Source organism: Bufo bufo, chromosome 1 (assembly GCF_905171765.1).
Source record: "Bufo bufo chromosome 1, aBufBuf1.1, whole genome shotgun sequence".
NCBI lineage: Eukaryota > Metazoa > Chordata > Amphibia > Anura > Bufonidae > Bufo > Bufo bufo.
Window position 1 is genome coordinate 166,037,607 of NC_053389.1, and position 21,620 is coordinate 166,059,226.

At 43.1% G+C, this 21,620-nt stretch overlaps 1 protein-coding gene and 1 long non-coding RNA gene across 3 annotated transcripts in view; one reads left to right on the top strand and one right to left on the bottom strand.

Annotated features, from left to right (window-relative positions):
- The window catches only part of LOC121000945, a 677,653-nt gene that overhangs the window by 538,904 nt on the left and 117,129 nt on the right, over nt 1-21,620 (top strand). Inside the window, exon 4 of the long non-coding RNA XR_005778937.1 lies at nt 20,051-20,058. This is a non-coding gene — a long non-coding RNA (uncharacterized LOC121000945). The remainder of the gene's footprint in view (nt 1-20,050; nt 20,059-21,620) is intronic.
- KIRREL3 (kirre like nephrin family adhesion molecule 3) overlaps nt 1-21,620 on the bottom strand; it is an 886,110-nt gene that overhangs the window by 462,332 nt on the left and 402,158 nt on the right. The gene's annotated exons all lie outside the window — the stretch shown is intronic.

Genomic DNA, 21,620 nt, shown 5'->3' on the forward strand with positions numbered 1-21,620 from the left:
AGCCGCTGAAGCAGAGGGAGTTCGGAAAGATGAGTGTATATTTTTTATTATTCTAAAAAGAGGTGTCCAGCTGAAAATACTCCTTTAAAGGGTACCTATCATTTTCACAGACCCCCTCCCCCAAAACAAACACTTAAAGGGTTTGTACACTTTCTGGCTACTGTTGACCAATATGTATGTGAGATGATTATGACACTTACTATTATAGCCTTTGTTGAAATTCTGTGGTATTTTCTATATTTCATAAGTTAGGCTCCCTTGTATTTTCTGCTGTCAACACAGAGATCTTGTCCATAAGATGGCCGCTGATGGAGGGTCATGTGATCAGACACATCACTCAGCCTCCTCCATTCTAATACACAGCACCTGCCACTGTTGGGAGTTTAGTGCAGGTGCCGTGTGTTTGAATAGGAGACTGACTGATGTCTTTGGTCACATGACCCTCCATCAGCAGCCATTTTATGGACAAGACCTCCGTGTGGACAGCACAAACAAGGGCACATACCTTGAAACATAGACAATAGCACACAATTTCAACAAAGGCTATATTAGTAGGCGCCATATAATCCTCTTATATACACATTGGTCAACAGTAGCCAGAAAGTAGACAAAACTTTTAAATGAGGGGGCAGAAGCAATCAGAAGTGCTGTGCACCTTTGCTTCAGTTTGGCCATGCCCTGCTCTTCTTGAAGAGCTGAAGGTACTGTATACAGCTTCATAGAAGGTCTCCATACTTCAATCGCAAAGGGACGCAGCCCTCAGCTGACACTTTGAAAACTCTATAACCGAGTCTTTAAAGGGTTATTCCAGTAACAAAGTCCATTAGTGTCCCTGGTGCATGGATTGGCCATCCAGCACAAGCACCACTGCCTCATTCATGGAATGGAGCAGCAGTGCACATGCTTGACCACCACTCCATTCAAACGATGGACGTGTGCCCCACCATTCTGGTGGCAGTCCAGGCAGATAAGGAGTAACTTGTTGTTACTGGAGTACCCATTAAACGCTGCTCTATGATTTATTCTCCTCTTAGGATGGTTTAGATGGAATTAGTGATTTTGATCATCTGGTAGGAGGACATTTATCTTCTCATGCTCAAGATGTTTTGTTTGTCTTTAAACCACCGGATTACGGGAATTTGCACCCTTAATCTTCCGATGTTCCCTTCCACTGGGCTAAAATATGTGCTCATAAATGCTATTTTGATAAGTACTTTTTAAGTGTCTGGATCAAAAGAATACATACATATAAATGGGCTGTCTGGGACATAGAGGTGTATCTTCTTTAAAATAACTAAAAATGATATTAAATTCTGGATATTTTTTTGGGATCAATCTGAATAAAAGCTTTGCTGGCAGAGCTCTGCTGGTTTGATTTTTACTCAGAGAAATGTGATTATGTTTTGAGTCTTATTTTACAATTCTATCATTGCAGCTGCAAAGTGCGGTGACAGCGTGATCTTTACTGTGTCATTACCGTTGACCAGATGTACTATCTTATAAATGTCATCTTTAACTGGTGATACTGTACTTATGGCTGTGCGCCTTTACGTGTGGACAGGACTGGAACAAGTCGTACAGATGTCCAAAGGACACAGGTCTATGAATTGCTTCTGTCCATACGTGTCCCGATGAAGCGGTGCGAAACCCGGGTTGGGCTATGAGTTTTTATGAAATTTTAAGTGAATGAAGCAAGTCTTAAATCTTGTAAGTACAATAAAAACCTGTTTTCATATCATAAACACGGTGAGCACTATGCGTATATCCGTTTATAGGACCTCTTGCTGAAGTGAAGAAAAGTATTGAACAACTAGCGGATCACTCGGCATTGAGGAAAGGCTATAACATTTGGATCTGAAGTACCCCGAGGGCTAAAGAAAAACTGCGCAATCTCACAGACGTATATGAGGAAGGATTTCTGTGAGATTGCACATTACATGCAATGACTGACTAACCGTAAGTAGAGACTGCGCCAAACTACTCTTTTTTCTGTGGTTTTACAAGTGGAGTTTCGGGATTACTCTTTATAGTTTCCGCTGCATTTCACATATACTGGATTGGATATCCGACTTCTTTATTTGTAAGACTTCAATATAATCACCTGGGGTGGACCTCATCTTCATCTTCTGCATTATCTCTAAGTCTTGCATCTTGGAGAGACCAGATCTCATACATAAATGGTGGTTTTAGGGCACTTTCCTGCGCGAATAGCTGCATTTTTATTTAATGGCACAGCCGCACTTATGAGACCAATATAAAATGCCAGAGGTTTTCAGATACAATTATATGGTGAATATATATGAAGCAGGATGAAGACTTTATACTGTGCGATATCTCTGAAATGTGCGCGGAGAGGGCAGCTGCCAAAGCTCATTCCGAACCACGGAAGTGAAATATGTTCCTTCACAGGTTCCCCTATTCTTTTTTAGTAAATAATTCCTGAACAACATCTCACCAGATTTTGAGATATGTACATACATTGTCTCAAATCACTGAATGTATATGTATGTATGCACAAATATTCTCCAATTTATATTCTTCTGCCCGGAACAAATAACTCGTGAGGAAAATCAACACATCGGAGAACCGATGCTATTATAGGAAGGATGACAAGATTGTGCGTAGAGATGGATTGCAGGCCTCCAAAGAGCTTGCAATCTAATAATCTGAAACAAACAGTGACAGAGATTTTCCTTTTAATATTACTGACAACTCATCGAGAAACCTCATGGACGTTTAATAAAACAAAAATAGCTACTAAGTCAGTTGCACATTCTTACCAGGTGCATATTAATGCCGACTGTGCGACCTTTTCGAAGAATATTCACAATGTAGGCTGTGCCTGTTTGGGGATTAAAGCCATTTATAGCTGCTCTTCTGCACTGCTGATCGACAGGACAAAAGCTGCAGAAAACATAACATTCGTCTCTTTATCGCTTATTTCAGAAATTCTAGAAGTTTACCTCTCCTTAACTTCGTCATTTTAAATGGGTATTCCCATCTCGAGATTTATGGCATATGAACAGGATCCACCATAAATGTCCCACCTCATCCTGAGAACGGGGCGCCATCTTGCGGCTGCTGTGAATGGAGAGGTGGTCGCTTATGCACAACCCTCTCCATTCACTTCTATGGGAGTCTAGAGATGCACATGACATCTGTGCCAAGCGGGGCGCCATCTTGCGGCTGCTGTGAATGGAGAGGTGGTCGCTTATGCACAACCCTCTCCATTCACTTCTATGGGAGTCCAGAGACGCGCATGACATTCGTGCCAAGATAGTCAGTGGTTCATACATGTAAAGATGTCCGTGAAGAATCCATATTTGGTCTGTGCGTCAGTTTTTTGCCCTCCTTGTGACATTCCATGGACACTGCTAGGCTAAAAATTAATATACAGAGCATTTCCTATCAACGGTCCATGAAAACCACCTTTTGCTATCCGGACCCATAGACTACAATGTGTGTGAGGGATCTGTAATCACAGAAAAATTAGCTATGCTTCCATGGGGGCCACTGATAAAAATATGGCTTAAATAATTATTTACCAGGTCAGAGATAAGAAGTACACATGAGTTGTTAGTTGATGGGATTTAAAGAAAAGCTACAGGTTGCAAACAGACTGATTTTTAACCCTTGTATCTCAGAAATGGTTGAACATTTTTAATAAAGACCAATTGAAAAAATATATATTTTTAGCCCAAAATGAGTAAAATGCAATCATAAATAAAAAATGTCCCCGAAGGTGTCTAAAAGTTTATTTTCTGGTCATGCCTGCACTGGGGTTACCCCAGACGTTAGATTTATTGGCTTTTTTCCATATAGTTAGTGTTGAGCCAAGCGAAGCATTCAAAGCAGAATTCAGTCCGAAGTTTAGGAAAACTTTGATTCGCAATAAATCCGAATTCCCTCATGCTTCATGACAACAAATCAAGTTTTCCTAAAATGGTAGCTGCACGTGTTACAAAGCGAAACTGTGTAGTGTATAGAAGACAAGCTCAGGAACGCAAGATCACCCATAATGCCGTGCAGCCAGCCAATTCGCAAATAGCCATCACCTATGATGTCACAGCCCTATAAAACCCTCATCCTGCACGGTCTCCGCCATTGTCCTGTGAGCTGAGCATAGGGAGAGATGTGGCAAGTGCTCATGCGCTAGGGACAGTGTCACGGAAAACAACTAATAGGAGAATATTGGAGAGGGAGAGTGCAGGGAGAGTGTAAGGAGAGTGCAGGGAGAGTGTAGGGAGAGTGTAAGAGTGTAAAGGGAGTGTAAGGAGAGTGTAGGGAGACTGCAGGGAGACATATCCTGCATCAGTTTTATTTAGTTATTCCTATATTTACTTATTCCTACATCAGCCATAAACTAAGCTGTCGAATCAAAATTTGTTAAAACTTCGCTCGTTTCTGCATATAGTGATAACTGGATTTTCAAATGACTTTCATATTTTATGGATTTGTGATTAGTAAAAATAAATAAACTTATCCTGAATAGACTGTAGAAATAATAGTATTTCTTATCGTATAAACAAACTTTGTGGCAGAAATGTAGCAAACTAAGCAGAGTTGTCATAGTCCCTTTTCATTCAGATTGTAAGGCTACAGTAACATGACCGTATGTATTTTGTGGCCTGCAAAATGCAGATCTGCAAAATATGAATCGTCTGTGTTGCATCTTTTTTCTTTTGCAGACCAATTGATTTCAATGAGTCCGTGGTCTGCATTTTGCAGCCAAGTGTAGGACATGTGACTCGGACATTATCTGTATTTTGCAGACAGCCAAATACATACGGCCATGTGACTGTAGCCCAAACCTGTACAACTGCTGCATGAGCATGGTGGAGCGTAGTGCCAGACAGTACAGATGTCTGCGTATTACTGTATTAAATGCCTTTTAATGAAAAATCCGTCACTGATTAGTGCATCAGCTCAAGAGTGGTGTCAAGAGAAATATTACCATGCTGGGTTCTCTACAAGGACCTGTGTCACCCTGGATGTGTCTTTTTAGTATATAACTGCATTCTTGATGACGTAGTAATTCTGGAGCATATTTTCTCACAACTTTGCATGGTTCCGTTCCTCTGTTATTCCTCCTCAAAATGTATGAATAAATTGACAACTGGGTGTTACCATTCTTCTTGGCAAAGGGTTGTGTCCTAACATCGTCTTGCAATGTCGTCACTGATTGGACAGTGTCAGAGCGTGTAGGGGCAGAAATCAACTGGTAACACCCGGTTGTCAATTTATTAATTCATTACCTGGCGGATTAATAGAGGAACAGCACAGCACACAGCACACAGCACCATGATCCATGTTTATGTTATGTCATGAAGTATACAAATATTTAAATATGTCAGGATTGGTGCTCTTTAAAAAAAAAAGTCCTATTACGGTCTAACAAGGCAATGTCCTGAAGCTGATGGAGGAAATACATTGGGGTATTGCTATTTTTCACGATTTCTCAGCAAACTCGAGTCATGATGTTTCAAAGACAATCTCCCATCAGGTCCAAAACTCTATACAATATATAATTTATATTGCCTTTTCATTTATTCATTCCATGTGTTAGTACGTAGTGCAGTCTCCCTATTACAACATCGTTGGTCGAGAAGAGCGCAGTCTTCTCCAGGGTCTTCAGTTGTGGGCTTTTCCCCTACAGGTTCCAGAGATCTGCTGGAGAAGCCGCCACAGAAGAAGACAGCTGGCGGCTGCTTTAATACCTGAGTGCATCTAAGGCGAGAGGATTTGTGGTTTTATCTGTAAATAAAGGTGGGACGTACTTTCTGCGCCGTTACTACCGACTTTTTGGCTCCAAGACTTCTAACATAACGAGATGCAAATCACATGCAAATCTATACAAATCCTCTCTACTCCGATTTTCCGCTCTGTATTAAACATGTTGCTTCCATCACATAAATTATGTACTGGAAGTAGGAAGTATCAGCTCCGAACTGAGCCCAGGTCTTAATATATCCCAGGCACATATTTATGCATTTAATTAATTTAATGTTCAATAAGTTAAATTATATGCACAGTTTAAATCATCATTTTCTCTATTAAATGGAAATGATTGCAATGTCTATGTGTTTGTGGTTTATTTTTCCCCCTGTCGCTGTAAATGATCTGTTTTCGCCTAATGGAAGGGAATTAAACTGATTTCCCCATATCCTGATGAGACAATCTGAATTGTGTATGGTAGTACAAGGAATGGGGCGCACATTGTAAATAATATAGAAGTGAAAATACATGTAAGGGTCCATTCAGACCTCCGTAAGTGTTTTGCGGTCCGCAAATTGCGGATCCACAAAACACGGATACTGGCCCGTGTGCATTTCGCAATTTACGGACCGCACATGGCCAGCCCTATGATAGAAATGCTTATTCTTGTCTGTGATTGCGCACAAGAATAGGACATGCACTATCTTTTTTTGCAGGGCAGCAGAACAGAACTATGGATGCAGACGGCACACGGTGTGCTGTCCACATCTTTTGCGGCCCCACTGAAATTAATGTGTCCGCACCTGTTCTACAAAATTGTGGAGCAGATGTGGACCCAGAACTACGGACATGTGAATGGACCCTAAAGGAAAGTATTTTTTTTAAATAATATGTTTTCTACTGACTGCACCCTACTAGGGGATGTGTCATGTTAGGCTACTTTCACACAAGCGTTACAGATCTGACAGGCTGTTCCAGCCGGGAACAGACTGCCGGATCTGGCGTTGCCGGAATGCTGTCTGGCCCTAATAACTATAATGGGGAACAGTGGAGATCCGGCCGCAACCCGGCAAATAGGCCCGGAATTGTCCGGACAAATATCGTTGCGTGCACCGTTTTTTTGTCTGGCTGATTCCCAGCATTTTACGCTGGAACAGCCTGCCAGAAGGCTGAGCCGGCATTGTGAAACAACCCTTAGCGTGTCGCTTATGCTTTCAGTGGGTATATGGAATGAAAAACAGAGTGCTGTCCGCATCCGTTGCTCCGCAAAAATTATAAGTCATGTCCTATTCTTGTCCGTTTTGCGGACAAGAATAGACATTTCTATAAAGGGCCGTCCGTTCCGTTCCGCAAATTGTGGAAGGCACATGGGCGGCATCCGTGTTTTGCAGACCGCAAAAAACGTTTGTGTGAACAAGCCCTCAGGCTACTTTCACACTTGTGTTTTTGCCTGATCCGGCAGGGTTCAGCAAAAACCCTTCCATTACTGATAATACAACCATCTGCATCCGTTCATAACGGATCCGTTTTCTATTGTGTCAGGTAGTGTCAGAGAAAATGGGTCCTTCTCCATTGACTTGCATTGTGGGTCATGACGGATCCGTCTTGCTCTGCATCCCAGGACGGAAAGCAAACCGCAGCATGCATTTTGGAGCATTCCGTTCTGTTCAGTTACGCTTTGTCCTCATTGACAATGAACGGGGACAAAACGGAAGTGTTTTTTTCCGCTATTGAGACCCTATGACGGATCGCAATACCGTAAAATAGAAACGCTAGTGTGAAAGTAGCCTAATAGGCCCACCTCTGGGACCTACAACTATCTCAATAACGCCACCCATTCTCATGGTCGCAGTGAATAGAGAGGTGGCCCGGTTCTCTACAGTCATTTTTATGGGCGTTACAAAATTAGTCAAGTGCTCTAGGCCAGGGATGCTCAACCTGCGGCCCTCCAGCTGTTGTAAAACTACAATTCCCACCGTGTCCTTCTGTAGGTTGATAGCTGTAGGCTGTCCGGGAATGATGGGAGTTGTAGTTTTGCAGGTTGAGCATGCCTGCTCTAGGCTATTTTTAGAACTCCCATACAAGTGATTAGAGATTGCAGAATGTGTAGCTATAAACATCCTTTGTATCCATAATTCATAATCTATAATTTTTAAAGGGTTGTCCCATAAGGACAACTGGGGATATCAGCATCATAGAAGTGCCAGGTTGTTGGTTCTCCCCTGCATTAGCCAGGGTGAAATGCTGCTCCCAAAATGTCTGCCATTCTGGAACAGCCAATCCATGGATTACATGGTAACTAAATCAGTGGGGTGGACGCCATGGAACATTCCATTTTTACTGAACTTTTCTCCTAATCTCCAGGAATTTCATTAAAATGGGTTCCTCTGAGAGGACCTACATCTTTTAAGGGCTGTGGGCTCCTTCTAGCCATGGGGCCTTAAGGAGCGGTCATTGCACCCCTGATCTTTAGGACTACTACACTGTAAATACCATGATTCATCTTTCTTTAAGAATATATGAATGATATTGGGAGATGTCACCATCACCAGTGAAGTGAATATTACACATTTTAATTAGTTTTTCCCTGAAATACAGTTTGGAAGTTTTCCCTTCCTCCATCTCTTGTAGAAACTAACAAACTCACACCCAAAGGAAATTGTGTAAGAAAACTAGCACTTATTAAATATAAAGATGGAATATGTTGGGTTGCTCTTGACGGCTCCACTTTAGTTCTTCTTCTGGATTTTATCCGTAAGGTCCATTGTCTCCCACAATAAGCTACAACAAGATCATTCACTTGCAGTCACACTGCAAGGCTGCTTAGTGATCTGTGCTTCATTAAGTCAGGAAAATGGTTATTTTAACCATTTGACTCTCCAGCAGACCTAAAGGCTTTAAGCTGCAGTCGTTCCATGCTTATTAGACTTTAAAGTGTCCTAAACATCTCTGGAAAGAATGGAAATTTTAATGAAAACTTTGATTAGATTTCTCGCTCAAGTCTTTGCCAATGTATTCCCAAAACATTCACTTTCCCTCTAATTTCCCTTGTGATCTGGACGCAAAAATGTCATTTACATAAAGCTGCTGGTTCTTAGACAAACTCCCAGAATCCCCTTTGATGTGCACTTAACCCTTTCCACATTATTATTATGCTGTGTGTGTGTGTGTGTCCTTTCAAAAGAAAAATATCTTGGATGTGACAGTCTTAAAGAAAGAGGTATTCTGAAGAATTGATGTCATAGCCATATATTTTGCACAAGGTTTAGACAATAATGGAGCAATGTACATGGCCAGCTCTTCCCTGTCTGTTTTATAACTGCTACTGCCCGGCTTCTACTACACAGTGTGGTCATGGGACCCCAGCCCCCAGGTCTCCTGAAAGGTGGATGCTCCAGAGGTAGATCCTTTGAATATAGTAATGAGAGGTTGTGCAGTATCCCAGAAGGACTACTGCAAAGGGTTAATTACTATTAAAGGGGTTGCCCCACGAAAAATATTCTACAGTTTTCAAACCAGCACCTGCATTTGAATACTTTTGTAATTGCATGTAATTAAAAATTTTGCATAGCCACTGAGTTATTCAATAAAATGTATCTGTATAGCGCCACCTGCAGTTTGTTTTTTTCTTATTTCTTTGATCTGCTAACTGAGAAGGCCGCACATGCTCAGTTTCATCCTTCATCTGCCTCCTGTGCTGTGATAGGAAGAGCATGGACACGCCTCCTTGAGCTTCCAGCTTGATATAAATCTAGCAGAGCAATGAATGGGAAGAGCTTTGGGTCCATGTTAGGTTCAGGGCTGGTTCTGACTTTGTTAAAAAGAGGTTATCATGTACTATATGAGGTCAGATTTTCATTAGTCATGGGATATCCCTTTTAACTGAGTTAAAGTTGCCTAACTGTATTGTATTGTCATGGTGATTGACCAGGGCCACCCCCTGGCAAGAAGCAGCTTGAAGAAAAGACGTATGTGAGAGACATCCTGCACAACTAGGCTCAAAGGTTTAGAGAACCCTAGTCTATGAGTCCACAAATGTCCAGAAAGCAACCATACTACCAGAGTACTCCTACTCCAGATGGGAAGAGATTAGAAGGTCTAGAACCCACAAGGCCATGTACTGGACTCAGACAGCAAGATATTGCTTTGCTGCTGTGGAGAGCAAATACTGCTAAAGCATCTCCCTTACTTTGAGATGGATTGGCCACCCATCCACATAGAAGCTCTGTGGAGATAAACTGTCTGAATGGACTTTACAGGCTATACAACAAACTTGTCAGGAGATTTAAGTCTTACTTTTCCTGGACATACATTAGAAAGCAGCATGGCCATCTGTAAAAGGAATACCACATCCCGCTGAGGACATTGTGGAAAGCATAACTGTGAGTACAGCAACCTGTATAAAAGTTTCAGAACTTAGTCTAACGTTGGAGTCTACCCAGGGGTTGCCTCTTGTGAAGTGTTGCCCCCCAATTTATGGATGTGTATGCCTAAGTCAGCTAGAAAAGCTCAGTGTGAGTAAAATTGCTTTGAAGAGACATCTTGGCCTATTAACTATCTTTGTAGCCTTGTAACCTCTGAGAACTGTGGAAATTGAACCTTGTGTAAGAACTGCCAAACTATGCATACTGAGAACTGTGACTAATGTACCTGAACTTAATTTTTCAGTAAACTGTTCTACAGCAAAACTGCCTCCACCTTGCCTCTACTGCTGCAAAGGACCCTGCCTTGCACCTCCCAATTCATCACCATCAAGGACACCCCAAACCACCACCAGGAAGGAGAACCCCACAACCAGGGTGTCCACCAAAAAGAATAAAGTTGCACCCTTGCCATCGCTACACGAAAGTGTCAGAGTGAGTAATGACTATGACCACCATCCTTACTACTATCGCTCCTATCCTCTCTTCTGCTCTCCTCCCCTGGGCTTGCTTCAGTAACACTCAGAATCTTAAAAAAAAAACTATAGATAACTAGTATATTGGAGTAGAGTCCGAATCCTCCCTTTTGCAATGAAGGTTTGGGATGAACACAGTGTGTGCTATGGTCGTCTTGATGGGCTCTTCGCCACCATTTAATGCAAGCCTCCTTGTAATTTTAAATTAGATGCCTCCTCCGGCAGTCCGTGTACCTGACTGAAGCCAACTCCAGCTTGTAGCTGGTGTAGATTTCAGTCATCATTTACACCAGTTTCTGGCATAAATGATGATAAATGTGCCTGGACGACCCCCCCATGGCACACCGTCGCTCCACCTCTTCTCAGAAACGAAATCGAGCCACAATGGTATTTAAAAGGTTGAAAAACCTAGTTTTGTGACTTTTTTTTTAACCAAAACTAAGGCATAGGGGGTGGATATATCTCCCCTTAGACTTTAGAAGTAGACATTATTGAATGAGAATGGCTTGGTCAGAGATGTTCCAATTTTAGAGTTATCAAAAGGAAACACTTTGGGGTGAGTTATCAAATTGGTGTAAAGGAAAACTATAGCAAGCAATCAGATTCCACCTTTCATTTTCCAAAGGAGCTCTGAAAAATAAAAGGTGGAATCTGATTAGATCATTTTCCCTTTACATCAATTTTGATAAATCTCTCTATTTCACTGCTTTATTCATGGCAAGTCTTCCAGTCGTCAGCCGGGATACATTTGGCATGCTGCTGAATACCTTTCCATGTTAAAGCGCTCATCTAAAATTCATCAGCTGTCAACATTTCCCGGATCAATCCACAGCAGCTTAGGTCAAAGTATGCTCTTCACATGCAAGGCCCAATGTGGGTGAATGACACCGTTACCCGTCTTGTGACTGCATACCTGTGCACGTCATCATCCAGTTATACTGAACTCAAGCAGGTACCCATCGAACAGAGCATAGAACGATGTATAATTCACATACAGACGGTCTTAAAGCTGGTTTTGTGAAGATTAGATATTCACAGCTCCATAGAACAATGACAAGGGTTAATACCTAGACAGTGAGAGAAGCCGTCCGCCCTTCCTGCACGTTGGAAAATTTCCTTTTCCATTTAATGACTTGTTATTTGCTGACTGCTATTGGGAATCTCTTAATGGTGTTTATCAAATTTCCTAGTGTTGGGTCATATTGGGGAGATGGGGGACCACTAACACTAGCTTTTCAGGTCTCTCAGAGGGGCACTTTGGTTTGGCATGGATTAAAGCTTTAACCGTATGTCTTTATTATGACAATCCATCCGCCGAGCGCGATCCATAAAAAAGCGAGGAAAGGCGTCAGGCTATTATTTTATGGTTCTGCTCCCCGGTGCCACATTTGGTTTTAACGACTGTTAAAGTTCCCTCTTTTCCTGGCCACATTGCCTGAATGCTGAGCAGTTGTTCCGCCTCGTGCTGTAATAATGCTCCATTTATCTACAGAGGATAGTACATTGCCTGCCACTGTCAAGATGAGACATCCAGTCTGCAACAAGAATCACTTCAGCCCAGTTCTGAGGCTTGTAATTAGAGAAAAGATAGAAAAGAAAAACGTAAGGACAGATCTAGATCTATTTAATGGTAGGAATGTGTCGGTAATCCGTTCTATAACTTGGATCTTGACTAAGATGAGGAAATGGTTAGAAAAGTGTCTACATAATGGTGACTCTCATTATTTTCACCTCTCCCCAGTAAGGTATTCATGGCCCTATATACCCATCTCAGACATTGATGGCGTATTGCTAGGCCCACCTCTAGGACCTGCTCCTATCTCCAGAACGGGGCCCCCAAAGTAAAGGTGAGCGCAGTACGCATATGCAGTGTGCTTTCCATTTACTGCTATGAGTAGTGATGAGCGATAATTAGATTCGGCTTCTTCGCCGAATTTCACAAATAAAATCGCTTTGTGAAGAATTACTTTACGTCACGAAGCGCATTTCGTTGTAAGGAGTGGGTGCAATGACAGGGAGTGCCGCTCCCCGTCATTGTACCGCTCAGATGCCGTGTTCATAACTGATCGCAGCATCTGTAATAACAGTGTAAAATAAAAAATAAAAAAATGTACGGTAAATCATACTTACCTCATCCATTTGATCGTGACGAGCCATCTAGTGCAAATCTCGCGCGGCCCGTGATGATGTCATCATGTCAGCTGGCGTGGTGAGGTCATACGTCACCGTGCACGGGATTTCATGCAAGATAATCAATCAAGATGGCTGCGGCCGCCTCGTCACAATCAAATGGATGAGGTAGGTATGAATTTTTTTTCTATTTTTTACCACCATTCAGGGAAAATTGATTCGCTACCACGAAGCACAAGGAAATTCAGCTTCGCGGTAAATCGAATTTTCCCTAAAATTCGGATCAAAGTCCACTTCACTCAACACTAGCTGTGAGAGATTCGAAAATAGCTGAGCAAGCTCACTCAGCTGTTTTCAGAAGTCCCACAGCAGTGAATGAAGAGCACATGCACGACCACCTATCCATTCACCATTATGGGACTGCTGGAAAAAAGTCAAGCCAGCACTCGGTTATTTTTGGCGGTGAATGGAGGGTGGCCGCGCTTGTGCAGTGTGCTCTCCTTCACTTTAGGGGGCCTGTTCTGGAGATAGGAGCGAGTCCCAGAGGTGATACCCGCAGCTGTCTGACACTGATGGCATATCCTAGTGGTCTGAGAAGGTAAGACAGACAGGGAGTCTGTCACCATGATTTTGGAGTATGATATGCAGTACTACATGAGTAGCACTGCAGATAAGGACTTCAGATCGGTGTTCTTTTGCCAATAGGTGGCAATCCAGATAGCAAAACTTGCATGCTGACATTTGATACACCATTAAAAATGCCTTAGATGGCAATACCCTTTAAGATTTTTGCAGCCCTTGAACCAGCCTGGCAATGTGTTCCTCAGACAACAAGAGGTTGTGCACCCCTGGTCTACATAGTAGCGGTGATACGTGGTCATTATAACTGTAATGACCCTACACTGCTACTGAGAATATGCCATCAGTATTGAAAGCTGGAATACCTCTTTAAAGGCTGAAAAGGTTTGTAATAAGAGGTTTACTGCACCTTTAGATGAACTTTGTTTTAACATCAATGTTTTTGTTGGAATATAGGTATTATCAGCCATACAACCAGGGGAGGACTGGAAACTTAAAGTGGCCCTGGAAAAAATACTAAAATGGCCCCGTTTTGTAGTCGGGTCCAAACTGATGGAAGGCAGGGCCAACAATACCATATTATGGCACAATATATCACCCCAACAGAGCCAAATACCACAGTCCATCACAAAATACTGCCCACAGCGCAAAATACATCCCCCAAAACTTCCACTGGTCGTCCATTAGAAGGGCCCAGGTGGCCCTCTGGGCATTGGCCCACCGGGAAATTTCCCTGTAAGGTCTATGGCCAATCTGCCCCACATACAACTATGTGCTTGTATGTAGAGACCCCACCATAGATAACCTGTGTATGTCTAGGGTGAATTGCCCACAGTAACTTTCTTATGGCACGTGGAACATGCGTCTAACTTTGGATTTTCGGAAGAAAGAAGCGAGCTGTTTTGTTGCTGGATATAGACAGATTGTGGCAGGTATACTAATCCTATCTAATAAGTAAAGAGTATAAAGTGAGAATAGACAGTCTGTGCCAGCAGGGGCGTAGCTATAGGGGATGAAGAGGTAGCAGTCTCTACTGGCCCAGGAGCCTGAGGTGGCCCAAAGGCCCTTGTGCCATATAAGAAGACAGCAATATTATAGAAAGTGCATGCAGGTCAAGTTACACCTCTGGCTGGAGGGAAGTATTTGGCATGGGGCATCGTTTCAATTTTTGCCTCAGGCAGCATGAAGGCTATGTGCTTCCCTGCCCCTGGCCACAAAGCAATGAGGGATGGGGGCCCAAGCTGAACTCTTGCACCAGGGTCCATGAGCCTTTAGCTACGCCCCTGTGTGGCAGATTTATCACGGTGGCTCAGGCTAGATAATACATTTGGTGCATCTTTAAACCGCTTTTGTCTATTGGTTGACTTACTGTACAAAATTTGTTGGTGCATCTTAAGCCCCACCCTTCCATACCACACCACTCCTACGTCAACTGAAACCCAAAAGTGTCCAAATCATATAATAATGGGATATTAGGAACATGAATTTTTTTGCACATATTCTTCCAGAATTCAGCTTAATAAACCTTCCCCATTATTGTTTGCTTGCTCGGTAAAGTGGCCGCATCCCAGCAATTTCCCCATTCTTCATAGTAACCTCTTGTGCAGAGAAGACTCGGCCCGCCTGTCATGCATTTTACCCACTGATACGTTGTGTGCTATCTACTATTTCTCTTTATTCTTTGGATATTTCTTGCAAGTTGAGATAACCTTTACTAAGCCAACATGAGACCTATATTTAGCTGATCCAGCACCACACATTGAGAGAATATACCTCACAGGTCTGACATTAAGCTTCTGAGGAGACAGCATAATATGCCCAAGAGGTGAGATAAAGCAGAGATAAAAGACGGGAGATAAGCGTCTGCCGTTCTCAGGGACTCAGCAGGATGGTACACCGGTTTGTGCGTCTCTGACAACCATATACTACAGGCCATTCATAGAAACTTCTTGATGATGATGTCAGTCTTTGGCGTTTCAAGAGGAAGAGGGTGTTCAGCACACCTAGGTTCAGGTAGTGGTGGGTGCACGTCTCCAGGGGAAGTGGTAAGGTTCCCCCAACTTACTGGAAACATCCGTCAGAGAACAAAAAGAGCGGAGACAGCACGTCCATTCTTTGTGATTTATTCCTTGACAAAGGCTAGTTTGCCGAAACGTTGCTCTTTTTGTTCTCAGTCTTTGGCATTTGTCATTTATTAGCTTTTTAATCAAGGACGGTTAATTTTTTTTTTCTGATGACCTATGCTCAGGATAGGTCATCAGTATGTGATCGGTGGGGGCCCCAACACCTGGGACACCTGCCGAAGAGATGTTTGAGAAGGCATCGGTGCTCCGGTGAGTGCGGCAACTTTCTCGCTGCTTTTCCTAGGTCAGTGACATCACATTCATCGGTCACGTGGCCTAGGAGCAGCTCAGCCCCATAGAAGTTAATGGGGCTGAGTGCAATACCAAGCACAGGCTTAATACAATATATGGCATTGTGCTTGGTAAGCTGCAAGAAGGCTGCAGTGCTCACAGGGGCACAGGTGCCTTCTCAAAATAGCTGATCGGCGGGGGTCCCAGGTGTCGAACCTCCACGATCAGATACTGATGACCGATTCTGCGGATAGCTCATCAGTATTAAAATATTGGAAAACCCCTTTAACGTCTTTCTCAAACACCCATTTTGCTTATCATGTTAAATCTACCAACATAGCTGGTATATTTTTTATTTTCCCAGCATCAATTTATCTGACGTAAAGGGGTTGTGTCCCTTTAGCATATGGCATTTATCATGTAGAGCAGGCATCCTCAAACTGCTCCATCCTCAAACTCACCATGGTAAAAGATCATGTGACGTACCATGTGATAACCAGAGTGACGTCATCCCAGGTCCTTAAACTATAGTTAATGCTCTCCACAGGTCCTAGACAGTAAAAGAGTCAGACGGAGATGCCGGCTACGCGAGCAAGTGGATAAAGGTGAGTTAAATGACTTTTTTTTTTTTTTTAACCCCTCCAGCCCTGTTTTACTTAGCATTCTGTATTCAGAATGCTATTATTTTCCCTTATAACCATGTTATAAGGGAAAATAATACTATTTACAGAACACCGATCCCAAGCCCGAACTTCTGTGAAGAAGTTCGGGTTTGGGTACCAAACACGCGCGATTTTTCTCACGCGAGTGCAAAACGCATTACAAGGTTTTGCACTCGCGCGGAAAAATCGCGGGTGTTCCCGCAACGCACCCGGACATTTTTCCGCAACGCCCGTGTGAAAGAGGCCTTACAGGGCCGCAGTTTGAGGATGCCTGATGTAGAGAAAGTTAATACAAGGCACTTACTAATGTATTGTTATTATCCATATTGCTTCCTTTGCTGGCTGGATACATTTTCCCATTTGCTGAAGTGACACAACCTTTTTAAGACAATGGGCCAGATTTATCATTACTCTGACAGCTCACTCCACTTTCAGATATGGCTAAAATCTGTTTTAGCCAAGTCAGATTTATGATCGGCCCTTTAAGACTATAATAAATGTGGTTTGACGGTAGCAGTTTATCCGTCAGTAAGCAGCTTTACAAAAATCGCACATCTTTACAAAAAAGACGCATGTTCTATTAAAAAGTCTCATAAGATAAGCATGGTCCTCACTGGAGTGAAATTGCGCATTTTTTTTGCGACTTTTTAAATAGTCACAATAGTAAATCTGTCTAGAGATTGATTTACATAAGAAAACACGCCCACTTTCAGAAAACTGGCGAGCATAGTGCAGAGCAGAAAAAAGTCGCAAATTTTTTCGCAGTTTTAGCGATTGCGCAAAAATCTGCGACTTTTTCACTCCATTATTCTGACTTGAGCTAATGATAAATCTGGCCCAAAAAAGTCGCAAAAAAAATGCGCAATTTCACTCCAATGTGGACCATGCTAATCTTATGAGACTTTTTAATAGAACATGCAACTTTGTTGTAAAGACGTGCAACTTTTTTGTAAATACGTGCGACTTTTGTAAAGCTGCTTACTACCGTCAAACCACATTTATTACAGTCTAAAAGGGCCGATCATAAATCTGACTTGCCTAAAACTGACTTTAGCCATATGTGAAAGTGGAGTGAGCTGTCAGAGTCATGATAAATCTGGCCCCGTGTATCATTTTAGACAATGGTGGTATATTGATAGGATATGCCACCAATGTCAGATATCTCCAGAAGAGGACACTCAAAGTGAGCAGAGAGCAGCAATGCATGCACGGCTGTACTTAAATTTCTATGGGACTGCCAAAAATAGCAGAGAGCTGGCTTGGCTATCTGTCGCAGTCCCACAGAGTGGTCGCTGCGCTTACGCGGTATGTTCTTCATTCATTTGTATGAGACCTCCAATAATAGTCCCACACACGCGGCTAAATTAGAAACTCCCATAGAAATGAATGGAGAATACACAGTGCTTCTCCTTCACTTTCAGAGCCCCGTTCTGGAGATAAGTGCGGGTCTCCTTTAAGGGGTTCAGTCAGCATCCGCTACTGTCATGAAGAAACCATAGATGCGGGTCTGGTAAGAATTCTGCCATACTCATGTGTTGCATAGTCAGACAGAATGTATTAGTGACTGTTCCCTCCTATGTGTGATGAGTGTACCCTACAAAGTGAAGTGCCAAGATAAAAAACGCTCGTACTGTCTGTACTCTGCAATAATTGGTGAATGTGTCAGCCCAAGTCCTTCTACTGCTGGAAGCATGACAGATACAGAAACTATTTACGTACCCAGAAATCCGCACTAATTGTGTGACACAAAATATATATTTACTGCGCAGAAAAGTGCGGCCCTGTGCAGTGCTACTGTGCATAATGCCGATGTAGCAGAGCTGTGATTATTATATCACTGGGTGTTATCCACACATGGCTGCAGGTAAACCTAACGCCCCTTTCACACGAGCTAGTATTCCTCGCGGGTGCAATGCGTGATGCGAACGCATTGCACCCGCACGGAATCCAGACCCATTCATTTCAATGGGTCTGTGTACATGAGAGTTGGTTTTCACGCATCACTTGCGTTGCGTGAAAATCGCAGCATGTTCTATATTCTGTGATTTTCACGCAACGCTGGCCCCATAGAAGTGAATGGGGCTGCGTGAAAATCGCATCGCATCCGCAAGCAAGTGCGGACGTGATGCGTTATTCACTGATGGTTGCTAAGAGTTGTTGTTTGTAAACATTCCGTTTTTATCACGCGCGTGTAAAACGCATTAAATCGATTTGCACCCGCGCGATAAAAACTGAACAACTGAATGCGATCGCAAACAAAACTGAATGGACTTGTTTGCGAAATCGCACAGTTTTCACTGAACGCATCCGCAACGCATCCGGACCTAATCCGCTCACGCTCATCTGCAAGGGGCCTAAGGAGTTTAAAGGGTTCCCCCACAATTAATATTGATTAGCTCTGTTAGATCAGGTGAAACACAGCACGTTTTTAGTTGGAATCATTTAAAGGGGTTGGGCAACAATGGGGGGCTCCATCGATGTCAACATCCGGTTTTACATTGCTGCAGCCAATCACTGGCTGTGGAGGTGTCTGGCTCCCCTTCACATCATGACATATGATCACATGACGCAAGGGGAGCCAGACACCACCACTGATTGGCTGCGGCAATGTCACACCGGATGCTTACATCGCTGGAGCCCAGCGGGAACATCACAGGCCTGCTGGAGAAGGAGTGAGGAGCTGGCATTGGAAGGCAGGTAAGTCATCTTCCCTTTGTACTTCCGGCATAATGGCGGAGATGGGAGCTTACAAAAAAAAAGATTCTTGCACAATCCTTTTAAAACTGATGCTGCTATCTCTATTGAATATACAGTATACATATTTCTGTTACATACTTGTTATGGCGCCCCCTGGTGTTCTAGTGATGATCCGGGGCTGTTGAGTTGGTTATAGAGAGCTGATTCTTATTGGCTGGACTGCAGAGTAGCAAAAATCATTCTGCTGCCCATATGTAAGAGACTGACTACTGAGCATGTGTGACCACCAGCACTGGACACGTCAGGTGGATGTTCTGGTAAGGAAGCAAAAGAACAGAACGCCATGTGGCACCATAACAAGAATATAACATTAAAGGAGTTTTGCATTGCCTCGATATTGATGACCTGCGGTATACTCAGGATATCAGTCTGACACATGCTACCCTACCAGTCAGATGTTTTTTTTTCGGTTGGCACTGGACACCACACAGTAGGCGGAGCTGGAAGTGGAAAGCTCCATCCTCTGTGTAGTGGCCATGCTGATGTACTACAGCTCAGCTCCCATTCACTTCCTCTCTTTATCATTGTCTTTGAACAGGAGGCAAAACTGAAAATGTAATGAAATACATATGATAAGCTGTAGTGTAATAAGTACATCCAGTACCCTCTAATAATAATAATAATAATAATAATATTAAGTGAAGTAAGTTATAGTTAGTGGAAAAGGGTCTCTAATTCACATTGGTGGATGCCAGATAGTTATGGGATACAGAACTATCAGATAAAGATATGGCTGGTGAGATCCCATTGAACATTGCTCATGTTATAAGCTCTAGTTTATGATCACCCTTAAAGGGGTTAGCCGAGACTAAAAAAATGTCCCCCATATGACTGGGCCCCTCACACTGAATATACTTACCTGGCTCCCGCTCCCTGTGCCGCCCTGTTTTCATCCGCACACGGGGAAAAGCAGCAGCGGCGATGCGTGGACCAGGAGCGGCACAGGGAGCGGGGAGCCAGGTAAGTATATTCAGTGTCAGGGGCCCGGCATATAGGGGACATTTTTAGTCTCGGATAACCCCTTTAAAAGAATGCTGATACGTAATAAAATTGACTGTATGCTTGTCAGCCAAATTCATGTATCTACTGTATATTATAGTTAAGAAGTGGAGACAGCACTCGGAATATAGTCAGGGTTGGACTGGCCCACCAGAGGATCCTCCAGTGGGCCCAGGCTCTGATACAATACTGGGCCCCAAAGGTCTATTTATATGATTCAAAACCTATTAGATTTCCTCTGGTGGGGCCAAGGAACCCCAGTCCAACCAGATGCAGATTGGGAAGTTAAAGAGGCCCTGGAAAAAAAACTAAAAGTGGCCCCATGTAGTAGGTGGGTTTAAACTGTCAGAAGACAGGCCAAAACAAGTAGGCAGGGTTAACTGAAGTAGGCGGGGCCTGCAATACTGTAGTGCAGCGCAGAATACCGCCACAGCAGAACCAAATACCGCAGGACAGCACAAAATACTGCGGCCCTCATCACAGTTTTTAACCTTATCACCATCATGAGGACAGTAATGCAGTTGAGTTCAGGAGGGCACCTGCGGCTGTTGAGCATCAGATCATTATGTATCTGGCCTGCGGCCATCAAGATGGCTTGAGTGGCCCACTGGGCATTGGCCGGCCAGGAAATTTTCCTGTAGGGTCTATGGCCAATCCACCCCTGAGTCCAACGTTGGGTATAGTTATGCACTTATTGGTCCTTTGTTAGACATACCACCAAATTAAAAGACAGAAGCAACAAGGGCGATGGCTGATGTTTTTCGCCCTGCAACAGCTTGAATAAGAATGATGATAATGCCCAAAGCAATGCTCCTGGCTTTCAGTTTGGTAGGGAGTCTAATAATAAGGAAGCAGTACACTCCTGAGTGCTGTCTCCACTTCTTGAATATATTGTAAGGACCTCTGGTAAAAGACTTCAATAGATCACAGACACGTGCTGTCAACCACCCTTTGGAGATGCCTGGTATCTATATTGCCATGTATATCGATAACCTTATGCTAAGTGAGGTCTATATGGGATCTGCCTTAGCTTTCCCTTTCAGGGAACATCATACAACAATAGATGTTACTCAACTTTACAAGAACATGTGAAACTATAAATTCTGGACAGTCTTACAGGAGAATTTCCAAATCTTGTTCTAACCCGAATGACCTTTGTACAATGCTGTATATTTTTCAGAAATCCTCAGACACGACTTAGGGTTGCTGTTGGCTACTTCTTGATTCCTGCATAAATGGCATTATGCTGACCATGCATGCTACCATGGTAATGTAAGATTCAGTATTATATGTAGTATGGCTCACCGATAGATCTACCACACTGATATTCTCCAGTAGTGTTTCCACTTCATTAGATTTGGTGGGCAGGCTGCATTAGTGGTGGCCTACTAATCATTAAAGTCTTCTTAGTTGGATTTCTTAACCTGCACCAAAGGCATAAGAAATGAGAAGCTTCTGCTGCAGGTTGTGCATTATGAAGAGTAATGTCTCCCTGCCCTGCCGTTGAAGTGGATTTTAGAAATCAAC